We start from the raw sequence: 19,195 nt of genomic DNA on the forward strand, positions 1-19,195 counted from the left end.
CCTTTTTTTTTTTTTTTGCTGTTTGTGTTTCCATCCACCATCTGGCTCTTCTTCTACAATAAGGAAGGATGTTGGGACTGTTTGGTGGATTCCTCTTCCTCTTTCTGGCAGGATGGATAAACTCACAACTTCTGCTTCAAGTACTTTTCGTGTTTTGGAGAGCTGCCACCAAAAGACAAATGGCTTGCCAGCAGCTGAAGAGAGATATTGCATTTACAAGGAGCTAATAAAACTAATTACTTCTCTATTTGACATATTAAACCACAAAAAGTAAAGGGAACTGATATCTCTTGGTGGCTAGCATAGCTGCTTTAAGGCCCCGGTCTCCAATTGCAGCCTGTCATGGCCCAGCCAAGAGTGAGAAAGCCTGGATCGTATTTTCATAAATATTTTGTAGATTACAATGCAAGTCTATCCTGATCCAGTCAGAGAGGAAATAGTTCAGCATATGCATGGCAATACAGAGTCAAAGGAAGGCCAAATGTTTAATTTTTCTCTTCATGGCTGTCTCCAGATATCAGTCTAAGTGTCTGCATGCGCAATGTTCTCACCTGTTCTCCAATTGCAGCCTTTCATGGTCCACCCAAGCATGTATAGACCTTTCTAAACCTTTTTAATATTGAGGAACCCTTGAAAAATCTAAAAAGGGCATTGGTGTCAGTGGTTATCTGAAAGGAAGAAATTGCCCATTGTTCAAGGAAACCCTAGCAACCTTTGAAGGAACTCTTGCCCATTGTTCAAGGAAACCCTAGCAACCTTTGAAGGAACTCTAGGGTACCATGAAACCCTGGCAGGATGCGATCATATTTTCATAAATATTGCGGAGACCACAACACAGTCCTATCACAATCAAGTCAGAGAAGAGTTCGTTCAGAACATACTGTAAATGATACTTTACCAATACAGAGTCTAAGGAAGGCCAAATGTTTAATTTTTCTCTTCACGGCTGTCTCCAGATATCAGTCTAAGTGTCTGCATGCGCAATGTTCTCACATGATCTCCAATTGCAGCCTTTCATGGTCCACCCAAGCATATATAGACCTTTATAAACCTTTTTAATATTGAAGAACCCTTGAAATAGCTAAAAAGGTCATTGGTGTCAGTGGTTATCTGAAAGGCAGAAATTGCCCATTGTTCAAGGAAACCCTAGCAACCCTTGAAGGAACTCTTGCCCATTGTTCAAGGAAACCCTAGCAACCTTTGAAGGAACTCTATGGTACCATGGAACCCTGGCAGGATGCGATCATATTTTCATAAATATTGTGGAGATCACAACACAGGCCTATCACAATCAAGTCAGAGAAGAGTTAGTTCAGAACATACTGTAAATGATACTTTACCAATACAGAGTCTAAGGAAGGCCAAATGTTTAATTTTTCTCTTCACGGCTGTCTCCAGATATCAGTCTAAGTGTCTGCATGCGCAATGTTCTCACATGATCTCCAATTGCAGCCTTTCATGGTCCACCCAAGCATATATAGACCTTTATAAACCTTTTTAATATTGAAGAACCCTTGAAATAGCTAAAAAGGTCATTGGTGTCAGTGGTTATCTGAAAGGCAGAAATTGCCCATTGTTCAAGGAAACCCTAGCAACCTTTGAAGGAACTCTTGCCCAATGTTCTAGGAAACCCTAGCAACCTTTGAAGGAACTCTACGGTACCATGGAACCCTGGCAGGATGTGATCATATTTTCATAAATATTGTGGCAATCACAACACAGGCCTATCACAATCAAGTCAGAGAAGAGTTAGTTCAGAACATACTGTAAATGATACTTTAACAATACAGAGTCTAAGGAAGGCCAAATGTTTATTTCTTCAATTTGGGTCTCTTTGGACATCAGACTAGTTGTCTGCTTCAAATTGCCCAGTCTAGGTGTAATGTTCTCACTTGATCTCTAATTGTAGCCTTTCATGGTCCACCCAAGCGTGTATAGGTCTTTCTCAACCTTTTTAATAAGAAGGAACCCTTGAAATTCCTTTCTGGTTTCAGGAAGCTCTACTAACTAAAGCTCACCATACATTATTGCGATGGTCACTTGGAAGAATTACATTTACATTTGAGGTAATTGAGAAGAATCCCCCTCCACAATACAGATAGATAAAAAGATTGTTGGTGTCAGTGGTTACTTATCAGAAATGCAGAAATTTCCCATTGCTCAAAGAACCCCTAGCAACCTCTGGAGTAACTCTGGGATTCCATGGAACCCTGGCTGGTCTAGATCGTATTTTCCTACAACACAGGTCTATCATGATTGAGTCAGAAAAGTGTCACCCAGGCATAAATGGATCGAAATTCGGCCAGTTCAGCAGGAACGTTTGGAATTTCAATCCATCTATGGGCAGGCTGGTTGTATGGAAGTTGATCTATTGATTGACTTCAGTACAACCAACCTGTTGGGTTTTTTTTTGTACGATCACTGCCTGCAGTGATTGTATTCTGTTGGTGAGGAAGGCTTCCCATGCTCTTTGCTGGCAGAACACAATAGCACTGCAGGAGGAATTCTCCCATTAGCACTGACTGTGTTTATAGGAGAATTGAACAATTTTCTTTATTTCAACTCCTGGTTTCAGGGAGCCTCTGGTTGAAGAAAAGAAAATTCCGTAATGTATGGCTAGCCTTAGTTCAGAACATGCATGAGTGAAAGGAAGGACAAATGTTTAATTCTTCACTTGGAGGTCTTTGGACATCAGTCTAGGACGGTGTCTGCATGCAAATTGCACAGTCTAGGCATGATGTTCTCATCTGATCTCCAATTGTAGCCTTTCATGGTCCACCCAAGCATGTATTGGTCTTACTCAACCTTTTTAATATGGAGGAACCCTGGAAATAACTTTCCGTCCAGGGAGCTCACAGTACATTAGTGGGATGGTCACTGGGAAGAATGCTCCCTGTATTTGGGGTCATTGGGTAGAATCCACCTCCACAATATAGATAGCTAAAAATGTCATTGGTGTCAGTGGTTACTTATCTGAAAGGCAGAAATTACCCATTGCTCAATGCTCAAGGAACCCCTAGCAACCTCTGGCGGAACTCTAGGGTTCCATGGAATGCTGGCTAGTCTAGATGATATTTTCATAAATATTTTGGAGATCACAACACAGGTCTATCATGATCAAGTCAGAGCAGCGTTAGTTCAGAACATACATAACACTTTAACAATACAGAGTCTAAGGAAGGCCAAATGTTTAATTCTTCCCATCGGGGTCTTTGGACATCAGTCCAGGTGTAATGTTCTCACAGGGTTTCTGAGATAAATGTGTGTATTTTGATTCTTCAACGCCCTGGAAAGTTTAACCCATAACTCCCATTCTGTACAGTGCACAATTATAAATCCTAGAATTAGACTCCAAACGTAGCAGCTTTATTGTAGAGTATGAGAGGGATATTTATAATTTTGGTATTTTCATGTTGGTACTGTCTCTCTCTCTCTACTCCCTTTCTCTGCAGCCTCAGCTTCAATGGACTGTGAATGAATGGGAAGTGTTCTGAGGTTTCTTGTTCATTCACAAACTGAAGCATAGTAAACACAGCACAGCTTACTATGCTTCTGTGATGAATATGCAGAGGAGCGATTGGTACCCATCCCTCACTGTGTTCATTTAGAAAAGGAAGGGGCCAGTAAATATGCTATCGGTCCCTTTCTCTGCAGCCTCAGCGTCACTGGACAGTGAATGAATAGGAAGTGCTCTGTGGTTTCTTGTTCATTCACAAACTGAAGCATAGTAAACACAACACAGCTTACTATGCGTCAGTGATGAATAGATACAGGAGCAATTGGTACCGATCACTCACTGTGTTCATTTAGAAAAGGAAGGGGCCAGTAAATATGCCATCAGTCACTTTCTCTGCAGCCTCAGCTTCACTGGACAGTGAATGAATGGGAAGTGCCCTGAGGCTTCTTGTTCATTCAAACTGAAGCATAATAAAAACAACTTACTACGCTTCAGAGATGAATGGACACATGAGCAATTGGTACTAATCACTCACTGTATACATTCAGAAAAGGAAGGGGCCAGTAACTATGATATATTTAACCCCCCCCCCCCACTCTCCATCCTGAAATTACCTCCCTGTGTGCCCACAGCAGCCAGCGAGAGAGGAGAGGACAGAAGCTGGAAGTGCAGGGGGATCCAAAAGAGTCACAAGTGTCAGCAATAAGGCAATACAGCCAACTCTCCTGCACAGGCTTCTCTTTTGAACAAATAGGGCCCGGGTCAGGTACAGGAAGGCTGGCTATACTGCCTTATCAGCGGCCCTGCATGGGTTAGCTGCTTGGTTAGGTCTAGGAGGTCTAAAAAAGAAAATGTACATACACAATCCTCAGCTCCTCCATGCTGCTACACCCGTCCCCACAGCATCTTCTCCTTTCTCCTTCTCTAGCAGTCTAAGTTCCTGACGTCATCAAGACCAATGCAGGATCCAAAAATGTGATGACACTGAGGAACAGTCCACCATCAAAACATGGGGCACCACCATATGCTGGAGGAGTAGAGGATCAGGTAACTAAAAATGTTTTTACTCTACCCTAGATCTCAATGTGCAAGTAACCCTTGCAGTGAGGGTGCAGCTCTACTGCAAGGAAGAACTTTCAGATATTCCAGAGTTGGGCTTTAAATGTGAGATTATGGTGATATCATTGGGTTGATATTTGATAGTTATATTTTTGAAAATGGGGTTAAAAGGAGGGTTAGAGTAAAATATCTTGGGGTAGGGTTTTGCTCTTGGAGCCTGGAGCTTTATACTGAAAAAAATCCATGACCAGTGTCCAACGTTGTCACATAACGGACCATGACCATTGTCACCAATGGTGAAAGCTAACCTATCACATACCAAAGTGGAATGAGCTTTAAACTTTAATTTCACAGAACATAGGTTATAACCATCCAGAAGATTAGAATGTTCCCAAAGTGACTACAAACCGAAACAATAAAAATCTGAACCAGATCTCCCAGTGAAGTCCATTTCATAGTTTATGCCGCTACCCAGTGAGGTACTAAATGGAGGCGGCGCAATGCCATTGTAACATTCCCAGAAGCACACAGGACATGAAACGTACCTCTAACTTTCTGGAATGGCTGCCAGTCTCATGGGAATGGAGCTGCTCGGGAAATTAGCTGTAGGCGGAGAGGTGAGATCGTAAAACGCCAGGAAGCGTGCTCATTGATCCGCCATTGACAAGCTCTAAATGAAGTCTTGCGGCAGGAGGGAGTGCATCAATTACCAAGATCTATGGAAGGAAAGGAAGAGAAATCAGATGAGACCCACTTTATTCCGATACCGAAAAAAAAAATCAACTATTACGTTAAACAATTACAGAAGGACCGAGCCAAACATTACATGCATCTAAACCAAGTCCATAAAACAGCCTCAGAAAAACAGTAACCCTTTCTGTAGAAAAAAATTATAAAAAAATGTATATTTATTAATCACTTTCCACCTCCTCCCCATATATTTACTGTGAGTGGACAGCTGATGCAGGCTCGGCAATGTAAATATATGTTGCTGGCTTTCTGCTTGGTTTGGGGCGTGCGTGCGTGTGATTGGAAACAGCACAAATTTATCAGTAGGTTTCGGCCAATGATTTTGACTGATACCTGCTGATCGGCTGTGTCCAATAACAGCGCCAGAGCTCTGTGTTTACAAACACACAGAACTCTGTACGCACAGAACAGCAATCTGCTTGTTTCTTCTCCCTGAAAAGGAGAGAGAGAAAACTGCCAGATCTGTGATTAAAAGCAGCACACATTATACTTCTTAGGCATATATAATAGAAAAGTGGGGTGACCCTCGGGTGATATAAGGTCACACCCGATAGATACAAAAGTGCCAAGCCCTAGTATAGACTATTTGTGAAATAAATTGTGAGGATGGACTTTCTACGCACAGAAACTCGATACACAAAAAAATAAAATCAATGTTCCTTTATTCAACATCACATAATATTTAGAAAGTATCTGATAAAATTTTGTTGTACAATATACCCATAGTGAATGTCCCAGAACCCACCAAACAATCGAAATGATGGCAAACAGTGGTTAGAACATAGAGATTACCACCAGAATAATCCTGTAGAGGGGTGAGGAACATTCAGATACTGTAGAGAATGCCCGACCTGTTTCATGAAGGCAGTCGCTTCCTCAGGGGCTAGTAATAAATAAAATAGACCAATAGGCACTGGACAGTAGTGGACCCCACAGAGCACAAGGGAGGAAGCCACCTCTTGGTTCAGGACGGGCAGAAGAAACTTCAAAGGTCAGGTATGGGGGTGCAAAAACAAGCATGTAGCAGGCAGGGGACCCAGTGGAATCCTCAAAGGACTTAATTCCCATGTATAGGAAACCAACACAGAAAGTGAGGAGCCAATTGAGAACTTATAATATAATAAAGCTGACATACATATGTTCCTTCACCAGAAAGTGGGAGATAACCACATCAACTCGCAGTCCAAAGGAAGGGCTTGTCATCAGTAAAAAACATCAACAAAATATGGGAAAGGAGGGGGGAGAGAGAAGGGCACGTGGGCTGGTTATAACAATATATATGACCACTAACTAAGGTCATTGGATTGTAATAAGGTCTGAGGGGGCCATAACATGGTCCACACTGTACAGTTAAATCCCACACTGACACTCCACCACCACGTAGCATACAAAAGCCTGTGGACCAGTGACTGGCAGCGAAAACCGCGAAGTGGGGCCACCGTCAAGGGCCATTGCCCTTCCAGGAGTCACAAGACACAATATCCTTTACATTGGTGATCAGTGAGGAGAATGTTACTTACATTGGAGGTCCGTGGGAAAGATGTTCCTTATATTGGTGATCAGTGGGAAAGATGTTCCTTACATTGGTGATCAGTGGGAAGAATGCTCCTTATATTGGAGATCAGTGGGAAGAATGCTCCTTACATTGGGGATCAGTGGGAAGAATGTTCCTTACATTGGGGATCAGTGGGAAGAATGTTCCTTACATTGGGGATCAGTGGGAAGAATGCTCCTTACATTGGTGGTCAGTGGGAAGAATGTCCCTTACATTGGTGATCAGTGAGAAGAATGCTCCTTACATTGGTGATCAGTGGGAAGAATGTCCCTTACATTGGGGTCAGTGGGAAGAATGTCCCTTACATTGGTGATCAGTGGGAAGAATGTTCCTTACATTGGTGATCAGTGGGAAGAATGTTCCTTACATTGGTGATCAGTGGGAAGAATGTGCCTTACATTGGTGATCAGTGGGGAGAATTCTCCTTACATTGGTGATCAGTGGGGAGAATGCTACTTACTTTGGTGGTCAGTGGGAAGAATGTCCCTTACATTGGTGATCAGTGGAAAGAATGTTCCTTACATTGGTGATCAGTGGGAAGAATGTCCCTTACATTGGTGATCAGTGGGGAGAATTCTCCTTACATTGGTGATCAGTGGGAGGAATGTTCCTTACATTGGTGATCAGTGGGAAGAATGTCCCTTACATTGGTGATCAGTGGGAGGAATGTTCCTTACATTGGTGATCAGGGGGAAGAATGCTCCTTACATTGGTGATCAGTGGGAAGAATGTCCCTTACATTGGTGATCAGTGGGAAGAATGTCCCTTACATTGGTGGTCAGATGGAAGAATGCTCCCGTTACAGTGGTAGTCATAATGCCACCCTTACAGGAAGCTAAACAGATCATGGGTATCATGCCGCTGGCTCTGCCAAGTGACGTGGGAATAGTTATAATGCTGGAAACATCAGATGGGAGATTTATCAGCTACAGTTTAATGAACCCCTAGCAACACCTGGAGGAACCCTAGGGTTTCATAGAATTCTGGTTGAGAATGGCTGGGGTAAACTTATGGGGTTAGAAGGAGTTAAATAGGGACAAAATTTATTCTTAGAAAAATCTTTTTTCACATTATGATGTAGATTGAAGCTCACCTCTTTGCTCTGCAGATGAACGAAACAAAATAAACACAAAAGTCACATTGTTACTTTATGTATCTATCTCCCATCTGATCGATGTTTATAAACAAGGATGCTTTGTATCTCTCTATCTCCCGTCTGATCAATGTTTATAAACAATGTTACTTTGTATCTCTCTATCTCCCGTCTGATCGATGTGTATAAACAATGTTACTTTGTATCTCTATCTCTTCCGTCTGATCAATGTTTATAAACAATGTTACTTTGTATCTCTCGTCTGATCAATGTTTATAAACAATGTTACTTTGTATCTCTCCATCTCCCATCTGATCAGTGTTTATAAACAATGTTACTTTGTATCTCTCTATCCCCCGTCTGATCGATGTTTATAAACAATGCTACTTTGTATCTCTCGCTCTCCCGTCTGATCGATGTTTATAAACAATGTTATTTTGTATATCTCTCTCTCCCGTCTGATCGATGTTTATAAACAATGCTACTTTGTATCTCTCTATCTCCCGTCTGATCAATGTTTATAAACAATGTTACTTTGTATCTCTCTATCTCCCGTCTGATCAATGTTTATAAACAATGTTACTTTGTATCTCTCTACCTCCCATCTGAGCAATATTTATAAACAATGCTACTTTGTATCTGTCTATCTCCCGTCTGATCAATGTTTATAAACAATGTTACTTTGTATCTCTCTACCTCCCATCTGAGCAATATTTATAAACAATGTTACTTTGCATCTCTCTACCTCCCATCTGAGCAATATTTATAAACAATGCTACTTTGTATCTCTCTACCTCCCGTCTGATCGATGTTTATAAACAATGTTACTTTGTATCTCTCTATCTCCCGTCTGATCGATGTTTATAAACAATGCTACTTTGTATCTCTCTATCTCCCATCTGAACAATGTATATACATAGTGTTACTTTGTATCTGTCCATCTTTCTGAACAATGTTTATAAACACTGTGTCAAACTGTCTATATTTTGGTAGCAGCAGCTTCTACAGTTGCTGCAATTACACAGCAATCCCTGGCTGTCATTTTGACAGTGGGGTATTCCTGGTAAGTACAACGGGGGAGCGCCAGATAGGCAGAACGACAGGGCATACTTCACTTGTCTTATGTACTGAAGTTTTTGGAGCATGAGTAGGAAATGCAGTGTCCACAATTAGTTAAAACACATGTACTGGAAGAATTAATCACAATGAATGGTGAATGTCAGATTGGCTGTAGCCTGAAATTTTCCAACATGTTCCTTCGACAGAGGCAATCCCTGATGAGCTAGCCGAACTCCACCTACGGCCAGCTTTAGTATGAGATCTCAGTGACTGGTGGGGATAGACGCAGTCGCTGGATAATTCCCACCAATCACAGAGCAGGGCAGGCACAGAGCACACATAATTCTGGGTGCCTGGTTTAGATAGGCTCCTCCTCATATAAATTGTTGTCTCCCATCTGCAGATTCTGAGCTAATAAATTATTAGATGTAACATGGAGATCCAAATAGCTCCCTCATGGGAAATTACAGAAATGTTTTTTTGAGGTCTTTCTTTTTTGGAGCTATAATGGTGTCATGTTCTAGGTGCTGGGAAGTTCAGGAGGTTCTTAGAGAGCACACAGAGTTCAGAGAGAGGTCAGGCATGCCGCATATGTCAGAAAGCAGAGCACAGGCTCTCCAGAGAAATCTTTGCACGGTCAGAAATGTGAGTCACGTGCTTCAAAGTTATGTAGCCCCATAGCACAGGAGACCCCAAGTACTCGCGGCGCAATACAAGATGATTACACCCATAGGAATGCAATCATTAAAATAGACTGTGACCACGAAAACCACGAAAAGACGTTTTTTCCCCCCTTAGAATTCCTTGTGAAATGGCCATGCTAACCAAAAGTGACTTTTAAAGAGACCCTGTCATTAACATAAGAAATTGAAGGTAAAAAAGCGAGTATCAGGGGCGGACTGACAACTCATGGGGCCCCCGGGCAATAAGGGATCATGGGGCCCCTGTGTCCTTGTCCAAACACAAAAAAGCCTATGAAAAAGGTACAGGGGCATCTCATGGGGCCCCCTACTGACCCCGGGCCCTCGGGCAGTGCCCTAGTTTCCAAATGATCGGTCCGCCACTGGCGAGTATATTAAAGACTTAGAGCTATTCACCCTGAGGTCATCACGGAGGACAAGGGGGCACTCTTTACATCTGGAGGAAAAGAGATTTAATCTCCAAAACGCGGAAAGGTTTCTTCACAGTAAGAGCTGTGAAAATGTGGAATAGACTCCCTCAAGAGTTGGTTCTGGCCAGCTCAGTGGATTGCTTCAAAAAAGTCCTGGATTGTTTCTTGGATACACAAAATATAACTGGATACTAACATTTATAGGTAAACTTGATCCAGGGAATATCCGATTGCCTCTCGGGGGATCAGGAAGGAATTTTTTTCCCCTGCAGAAGCAAATTGGATCATGCTTTGCTGGGTTTTTGGCCTTCCTCTGGATCAACTGTTGGTATAGGATTATAACTTTTTTATTTTTCTATGGTTGAACTGGATGGACTTTTGTCTTTTTTCAGCCAGACTAACTATGTAACTATGTAACTTACTTGCAGCATTTTCCCTTTTGATAAAATATTTTTTATACACTTGAAAAGTGCCCTTGAACTTCAATGGAGAGCGTGGAGTCGCACACAAAATAAATCAGCCCGATAGTAAAACATGAAACGCCAGCTTCAGCTAGTCTCCTCCCATGCATCACCCAGCTAATGCGTTTCACTCTCCCACAGGCTTACTCATAGAGGTTGGGAGGATGAAACGTGTTAGTGGGCATGGCATGGGAGGAGACTAGCTGAAGCCGGCATCTCGTTTTTTACTGTCGAGCTAATTTTTTTAGTGCTTCTCCATGCTCTTCATTGTTGGTAATTTTTATCAGGCCAGATGGGCCCCCTGGATGCCAGTACCATTTTCTGGTTAGAGTCTCCGGGAGGATACACATAGTCACTTGGAGTGACACAGCTTTCCTATGAGGTCACAGAGTCTTTGAACTTGCTAGCAAATTTGACTACTCGTGGACACAGTCTCAAGGACCTAGCACAGCCCTCTAGCTCCTTGTGCATCAAAGCCCTCTCCTCTTCAGGGAACGTCTAATTTCTGTTGGAGATGGCCCAGCTCCTCCATCCCTCATCTTCCTACATAACCTTTTACATAGTTGCTGGGGGAGGAATGAAGGGGAACACTATAGATAACCTATTCTCAACCAGGATTGTGTGGATCCCTAGCGTTCCAAAAGAGGTTGCTGGGTGGTTCCTTGGACATTGGCCGATTGACCTCCTGTTCAGTGATGCCTGCATAGTTCCAGGTCCCGCACCTCTTGAAAGACCCACCAATGGTTTACCCATCTGTACGGGGCCAACCTGATCATCAAGGTAAGGGGCGTTTTCCCAATGAACCCCACTGAAGTCATTTCAGTAGAGTTTCCTTAAGACCTGAAAATTATTTTAAGGGTTCCTCTGGGTAAAAAGGTTGTGAAAGACTGCTATAGAGGGTCATTTGAGTGTCATTTCTGAGTCTGCTGGGACTTCTGACATTACGTCCAAGATGGGGGCACTCTGCAGCAGTCCCAGGGCTTTTGGATGTCTACACAAGGGAGGCTGTTACAGGTAAATACCATAAATAAAATATGTTAATCTTTTTGTTGAAACAAATGGTCTGGTTGCAGGGTGTCCCATTTCGGATAGTTTGGGGAAGGACTGGGCCCTCTGTCAGGCTTTTATTGTCATCAGAGCCCTGCTGACTACATTTGCCATCTCCATTGCCATTGTCACTAATATGGAAAATAATGAGAGGTCCAACACATTACAGTTATCACCTGAAGAAGAAGTTAGGAAAGTCTTCCAATAAGGGCACCTGTACCCATGACAGCTACCTAAGAGCAGTCGCTGAGATTTGTAGAGATTTTCTTTCACTTTCGTTTGCGTCTCTGGGACAGGAAGTGAAGGGAAATTTCCCCAAAGGGACATAAACAGCAAGAATTAAACTGATTGCGATTTTGCCATTATCATTCCACATTTACCTCTTGCTGACCACGTAATGCACACATATGGTGATAAGAAATATGGGCTTTAATGCTCAACCATAGCACATATATGTCCATTCTGGCATGAGGTTGTGTGCTGAGAGTGCTTTCACTTCATGCGCCGACAGTTCTCAATCAAGGCTTCCGATCAGGTGTCGACCATGCGACCACTGTGAGAACCGATCACAACAGTCACATGATACAGAAGCCAATCTACCTCCCAGACATTAAATATGGACTGCAGAGGGTGCATATGAGTGTATACAAACTCATCTGCTGTGCTTTTACTGCTACCCTCAGATATACCCTCTTCTGAACTTATCTGTTACTGTAGAGCGGGGTCTTCAAACTTTTTTTACTGTCCTTTGGACTTTAGAAGGGCTGGGTTTTGGCCAGTGGGAGCAGAAAATGCCTCAGACTTGGTGGTCAGCAGGGGTAAAATATTTACATAATGTGTGTGGGCAGGAGGAGGTATTGGTATTAAAAATCTCCATTATTGTGTCATTGAGAGGAATGGCACCCCATGTTTGTATCAGTGGGAGAAGTAGTGTCCCATCATTGATATCAGTGGGGGGAATAGTGCCCCATCATTGGTATCAGTGGGAGGTATAGTGCCCCAACATTGGTATCTATGGAAGGAATAGTGCCCCATCATTGGTATCAGTGGGAGGAATAGTGCCCCATCATTGGTATCTATGGAAGGAACAGTGCCCCATCATTGGTATCAGTGGAAGGAATATTGCCCCACCATTGGTATTAGTGGGAGGAATAGTGTCCCATCATTGGTATTAGTGGGAGGAATAGTGTCCCATCATTGATATCAGTGGGGGGAATAGTGCCCCATCATTGGTATCAGTGGGAGGAATAGTGTCCCATCATTGGTATCAGTGGGAGGAATAGTGCCTCATCATTGGTATCAGTGAGAGGAATAGTGCCCCATCATTGGTATCAGTGGGAGAAGTAATGTCCCATCATTGATATCAGTGGGGGGAATAGTTCCCTATCATTGGTATCAGTGGGAGGAATATTGCCCCATCGTTGGTATCAGTGGGAAGAATAGTGCCCCATCATTGGTGTCAGTGGAAGAAATAGTGCCCCATCATTGGTATCAGTGGGAGGAATATTGCCCCATCGTTGGTATCAGTGGGAAGAATAGTGCCCCATCATTGGTGTCAGTGGAAGGAATAGTGCCCCATCATTGATATCAGTGGGAGGAATATTGCCCCATCATTGGTATCAGTGGGAGGAATAGTGCCCCATCATTGGTATCAGTGGGAGGAATAGTGCCCCATCATTGGCATCAGTGGAAGGAATATTGCCCAATCATTGGTATCAGTGGGAGGAATAGTGCCCCATTATTGGTATCAGTGGGAGGAATAGTGTCCCATCATTGGTATCAGTGGGAAGAATAGTGCCCCATCATTTGTGTCAGTGGGAGGAATAGTACCCCATCATTGGTATCAGTGGGAGGAATAGTGCCCCATCATTGGTATCAGTGGGAGGAAAAGTGCCCCATCATTGATATCAGTGGGAGGAATATTGCCCCATCATTGGTATCAGTGGGAGGAATAGTGCCCCATCATTGGCATCAGTGGGAGAAATATTGCCCAATCATTGGTATCAGTGGGAGGAATAGTGCCCCATCATTTGTGTCAGTGGGAGGAATAGTACCCCATCATTGGTGTCAGTGGGAGGAATAGTGCCCCATCATTGGTATCAGTAGAAGGAATAGTGTCCCATCATTGGTGTCAGGGAGAAGAATAGTGCCCCATCATTAATATTATTGGAAGGAACAGTGTCTATAATTGGTTTCAGTCAAAGGAGTAGTGCCCCTTTGTTGGTGTCAGTGGATGGAATAGAGCCCATAATTAATGTCATTGGAAAGAATAGTGTCTATCATTGGTATCAGTGGGAGGAATAGTTCCCAATCTATGGTGTCAGTAGAACGAACAGTGCCCCATCTATGGTGTTATTGGGATGAATAGCTCTTCCTCTTTATTGTCAGTTGAAGGAATAGTGTCTTGTTTCAGTGGGAGGAATAGAGCCCTAGGAGCTGGATAAAGACAAGCAAAGGGCCACATCTGGCCCACAATTTGGGGACCACTGCCATACAGAATCTTCAGTCTTGAGAGGTGATGCACTAGAGTATTTTGGAATCACTCCACCACCTCACACAGACCCCCCAAGCCATCACCTACCAGTGTCTTGGTCACATACACTTTTCTGCCATATCTCTCCACATACATGTCTCCCAGGCACTAAACCCACTAAAAGGGCCACCGGGAGATTGCATTAAGGGGATAAAAATATTTTGGATATAATAGAACCACAAATAACACAAAGAATAGCCCAATACAGAAAAAAATAACAAAACCAGCTTTTGCTGCAATATTCAGCTTCAATCCAGAGATTTCCCCAGCAGTACTTTTTTCTGCTACTAGATGTCCTCCATCTCATGGCCAGCATCATTCAACCTATGGTTGTCTTGGACTCATGCCCAGTCTGTGACTGGACAGTGATAGGAGAAGCAGTAGAATGATGAGCTCATCTTGCTGTCACTCCATCCTCTCCCCCTACAGTATCGGTAGTATCGGTATGCTCCTTGTCAACACATGAACCGATTGGCTTCTTAAGATGCTGCTTCCTCTAACACTCCAGCTCTGCTGTACAGGAACTGCAAGAGACTGATACCAGGTTGACTTTAGGTACTTACACTACTTGTAATTAAAAATATATTTAATGATGTATTGATGAATGATGTATGATGAACACTAGAGATGAGCGAATCGAAGTAGGCGAAGTGGAATTCGAGTCGAATATTGGAAAATTTTCAATTCGCGCCGAATCCGAAAAATAGCCTACTTCGGACGCGCGAATCGAAATTTTTCCTAAAATGGCGGCGGACATGTGCGGCGACGGAGCGGGGATGTCTGGGAAGGCGCGCAGACAAGGCGCGCTGACCCATAATGCTTCCCTTAATGACATGTGATCGCATTAGCCAATCAGCAGCCAGGCAGCCAGCACTGTGTAATGGTCGAGCTATAAATAGCGGCCATTTTAGAATTCTTCATTTGCCTCCAGTCATTCAAGAGAGGCAAACCGCTCTGTATTAGGGACAGAGTTAGGGCCACAGAAACGTTACTTGGGGACAGAGAAACGTTACTTAGGGACAGAGAAGCATTATTCAGGGACACAGAATTGTTAATGAGGGCCACAGAATTGTTACTCAGGGACAGACAGAATTGTTACTGACTGCCAGAGAATTGTTACTTAGGGCCACAGAAACGTTAGTTAGGGCCACAGAATTGTTACTCAGGGACAGACACAGAATTGTTACTGAGGGCCACAGAACTGTTACTTAGGGCCACAGAAACGTTATTAGGGCCACAGAATTGTTACTCAGGGACAGACAGAATTGTTACTGAGTGCCAGAGAATTGTTACTTAGGGCCACAGAAACGTTAGTTAGGGCCACAGAATTGTTACTCAGGGACAGACACAGAATTGTTACTGAGGGCCACAGAACTGTTACTGAGGGCCACAGAAACGTTAGTTAGGGCCACAGAATTGTTACTCAGGGACAGAGACAGAATTGTTACTGAGGGCCACAGAACTGTTACTTAGGGCCACAGAAACGTTAGTTAGGGCCACAGAATTGTTACTCAGGGACAGACACAGAATTGTTACTGAGGGCCACAGAATTGTTACTTAGGGCCACAGAATTGTTACTCAGGGACAGACAGAATTGTTACTGAGTGCCAGAGAATTGTTACTTAGGGCCACAGAAACGTTAGTTAGGGCCACAGAATTGTTACTCAGGGACAGACAGAATTGTTACTGAGTGCCAGAGAATTGTTACTTAGGGCCACAGAAACGTTAGTTAGGGCCACAGAATTGTTACTCAGCGACAGACACAGAATTGTTACTGAGGGCCACAGAATTGTTACTTAGGGCCACAGAAACGTTACTCAGGGACACAGAATTGTTACTGAGGGCCACAGAACTGTTACTTAGGGCCACAGAAACATTATTAGGGCCACAGAATTGTTACTCAGGGACAGACAGAATTGTTACTGAGTGCCAGAGAATTGTTACTTAGGGCCACAGAAACGTTAGTTAGGGCCACAGAATTGTTACTCAGGGACAGACACAGAATTGTTACTGAGGGCCACAGAACTGTTACTTAGGGCCACAGAAACGTTAGTTAGGGCCACAGAATTGTTACTCAGGGACAGACACAGAATTGTTACTGAGGGCCACAGAATTGTTACTTAGGGCCACAGAATTGTTACTCAGGGACAGACAAAATTGTTACTGAGTGCCAGAGAATTGTTACTTAGGGCCACAGAAACGTTAGTTAGGGCCACAGAATTGTTACTCAGGGACAGACAGAATTGTTACTGAGTGCCAGAGAATTGTTACTTAGGGCCACAGAAACGTTAGTTAGGGCCACAGAATTGTTACTCAGCGACAGACACAGAATTGTTACTGAGGGCCACAGAATTGTTACTTAGGGCCACAGAAACGTTACTCAGGGACACAGAATTGTTACTGAGGGCCACAGAACTGTTACTTAGGGCCACAGAAACGTTAGTTAGGGCCACAGAATTGTTACTCAGGGACAGACACAGAATTGTTACTGAGGGCCACAGAATTGTTACTTAGGGCCACAGAAACGTTACTCAGGGACACAGAATTGTTACTGAGAGCCACAGAACCGTTACTTAGGGCCACAGAATTGTTACTGAGGGACAGACACAGAATTGTTACTCAGGGACACAGAATTGTTACTGAGGGCCACAGAACCGTTACTTAGGGCCACAGAAACGTTACTCAGGGACACAGAATTGTTACTGAGGGCCACATAACCGTTACTTAGGGCCACATAATTGTTACTCAGGGACAGACACAGAATTGTTACTGCGGGACACAGAATTGTTACTGAGGGCCACAACCGTTACTTAGGGCCACAGAATTTTTACTCAGGGACACAGAATTGTTACTGAGGGCCACAGAACCGTTACTTAGGGCCACAGAATTGTTACTCAGGGACACAGAATTGTTACTGAGGGCCACAGAACCGTTACTTAGGGCCACAGAATTGTTACTCAGGGACAGACACAGAATTGTTACTGAGGGACACAGAATTGTTACTGAGGGCCACAGAAACGTTAATCAGGGACACAGAATTGTTACTGAGGGCCACAGAACCGTTACTTAGGGCCACAGAATTGTTACTCAGGGACAGACACAGAATTGTTACTGAGGGACACAGAATTGTTACTGAGGGCCACAGAACCGTTACTTAGGGCCACAGAAACGTTAATCAGGGACACAGAATTGTTACTGAGGGCCACAGAACCGTTACTTAGGGCCACGTAAACGTTAATCAGGGACAGACACAGAATTGTTACTGAGGGACACAGAACCGTTACTTAGGGCCACAGAATTGTTACTCACGGACAGACACAGAATTGTTTCTTGAGGGACACAGAATTGTTACTGAGGGCCACAGAACCGTTACTTAGGGCCACAGAAACGTTAATCAGGGACACAGAATTGTTACTTAGGGCCACAGAACCGTTACTTAGGGCCACGTAAACGTTAATCAGGGACAGACACAGAATTGTCACTGAGGGACACAGAATTGTTACTGAGGGACACAGAATTGTTACTGAGGGCCACAGAACCGTTACTTAGGGCCACAGAATTGTTACTAAGGGACACAGAATTGTTACTGAGGGCCACAGAACCGTTACTTAGGGCCACAGAATTGTTACTTAGGGACACAGAATTGTTACTGAGGGCCACAGAACCGTTAATTAGGGCCACAGATTTGTTACTTAGGGACACAGAATTGTTACTGAGGGCCACAGAACTGTTACTTAGGGCCACAGAATTGTTACTCAGGGACAGACACAGAATTGTTACTGAGGGACACAGAATTGTTACTGAGGGCCACAGAACCGTTACTTAGGGCCACAGAAACGTTAATCAGGGACACAGAATTGTTACTGAGGGCCACAGAACCGTTACTTAGGGCCACGTAAACGTTAATCAGGGACAGACACAGAATTGTTACTGAGGGACACAGAACCGTTACTTAGGGCCACAGAATTGTTACTCACGGACAGACACAGAATTGTTTCTTGAGGGACACAGAATTGTTACTGAGGGCCACAGAACCGTTACTTAGGGCCACAGAAACGTTAATCAGGGACACAGAATTGTTACTTAGGGCCACAGAACCGTTACTTAGGGCCACGTAAACGTTAATCAGGGACAGACACAGAATTGTCACTGAGGGACACAGAATTGTTACCGAGGGACACATAATTGTTACTGAGGGCCACAGAACCGTTACTTAGGGCCACAGAATTGTTACTAAGGGACACAGAATTGTTACTGAGGGCCACAGAACCGTTACTTAGGGCCACAGAATTGTTACTTAGGGACACAGAATTGTTACTGAGGGCCACAGAACCGTTAATTAGGGCCACAGATTTGTTACTTAGGGACACAGAATTGTTACTGAGGGCCACAGAACTGTTACTTAGGGCCACAGAATTGTTACTCGGACAGACACAGAATTGTTACTCAGGGACACAGAATTGTTACTGAGGGCCACAGAACCGTTACTTAGGGCCACAGAATTGTTACTCAGGGACACAGAATTGTTACTGAGGGCCACAGAACTGTTACTTAGGGCCACAGAATTGTTACTCAGGGACACTGAATTGTTACTGAGGGCCACAGAACTGTTACTTAGGGCCACAGAATTGTTACTCAGGGACAGACACAGAATTGTTACTGAGGGACACAGAATTGTTATTGAGGGCCACAGAAACGTTAATCAGGGACACAGAATTGTTACTGAGGGCCACAGAACCGTTACTTAGGGCCACATAAAAGTTAATCAGGGACACAGAATTGTTACTGAGGGCCACAGAACCGTTACTTAGGGCCACAGAATTGTTACTCAGGGACAGACACAGAATTGTTACTGAGGGACACAGAATTGTTACTTAGGGCCACAGAAACGTTAATCAGGGACACAGAATTGTTACTGAGGGCCACAGAACCGTTACTTAGGGCCACATAAACGTTAATCAGGGACACAGAATTGTTACTGAGGGCCACAGAACCGTTACTTAGGGCCACAGAATTGTTACTCACGGACAGACACAGAATTGTTTCTTGAGGGACACAGAATTGTTACTG

General features: G+C 43.7%; 1 protein-coding gene across 1 annotated transcript in view; it reads right to left on the minus strand.

Annotated features, from left to right (window-relative positions):
* NCOA1 (nuclear receptor coactivator 1) overlaps window positions 1-19,195 on the minus strand; it is a 641,218-nt gene that overhangs the window by 514,483 nt on the left and 107,540 nt on the right. The window contains exon 2 of the mRNA XM_089688167.1: window positions 5,062-5,232. The gene's annotated coding sequence lies outside the window, so the exon portion shown is untranslated. The remainder of the gene's footprint in view (window positions 1-5,061; window positions 5,233-19,195) is intronic.

This window comes from Staurois parvus, unplaced genomic scaffold, assembly GCF_062004578.1.
Source record: "Staurois parvus isolate SC_StPar_1 unplaced genomic scaffold, SC_StPar_1.0 ptg000448l, whole genome shotgun sequence".
Lineage (NCBI taxonomy): Eukaryota > Metazoa > Chordata > Amphibia > Anura > Ranidae > Staurois > Staurois parvus.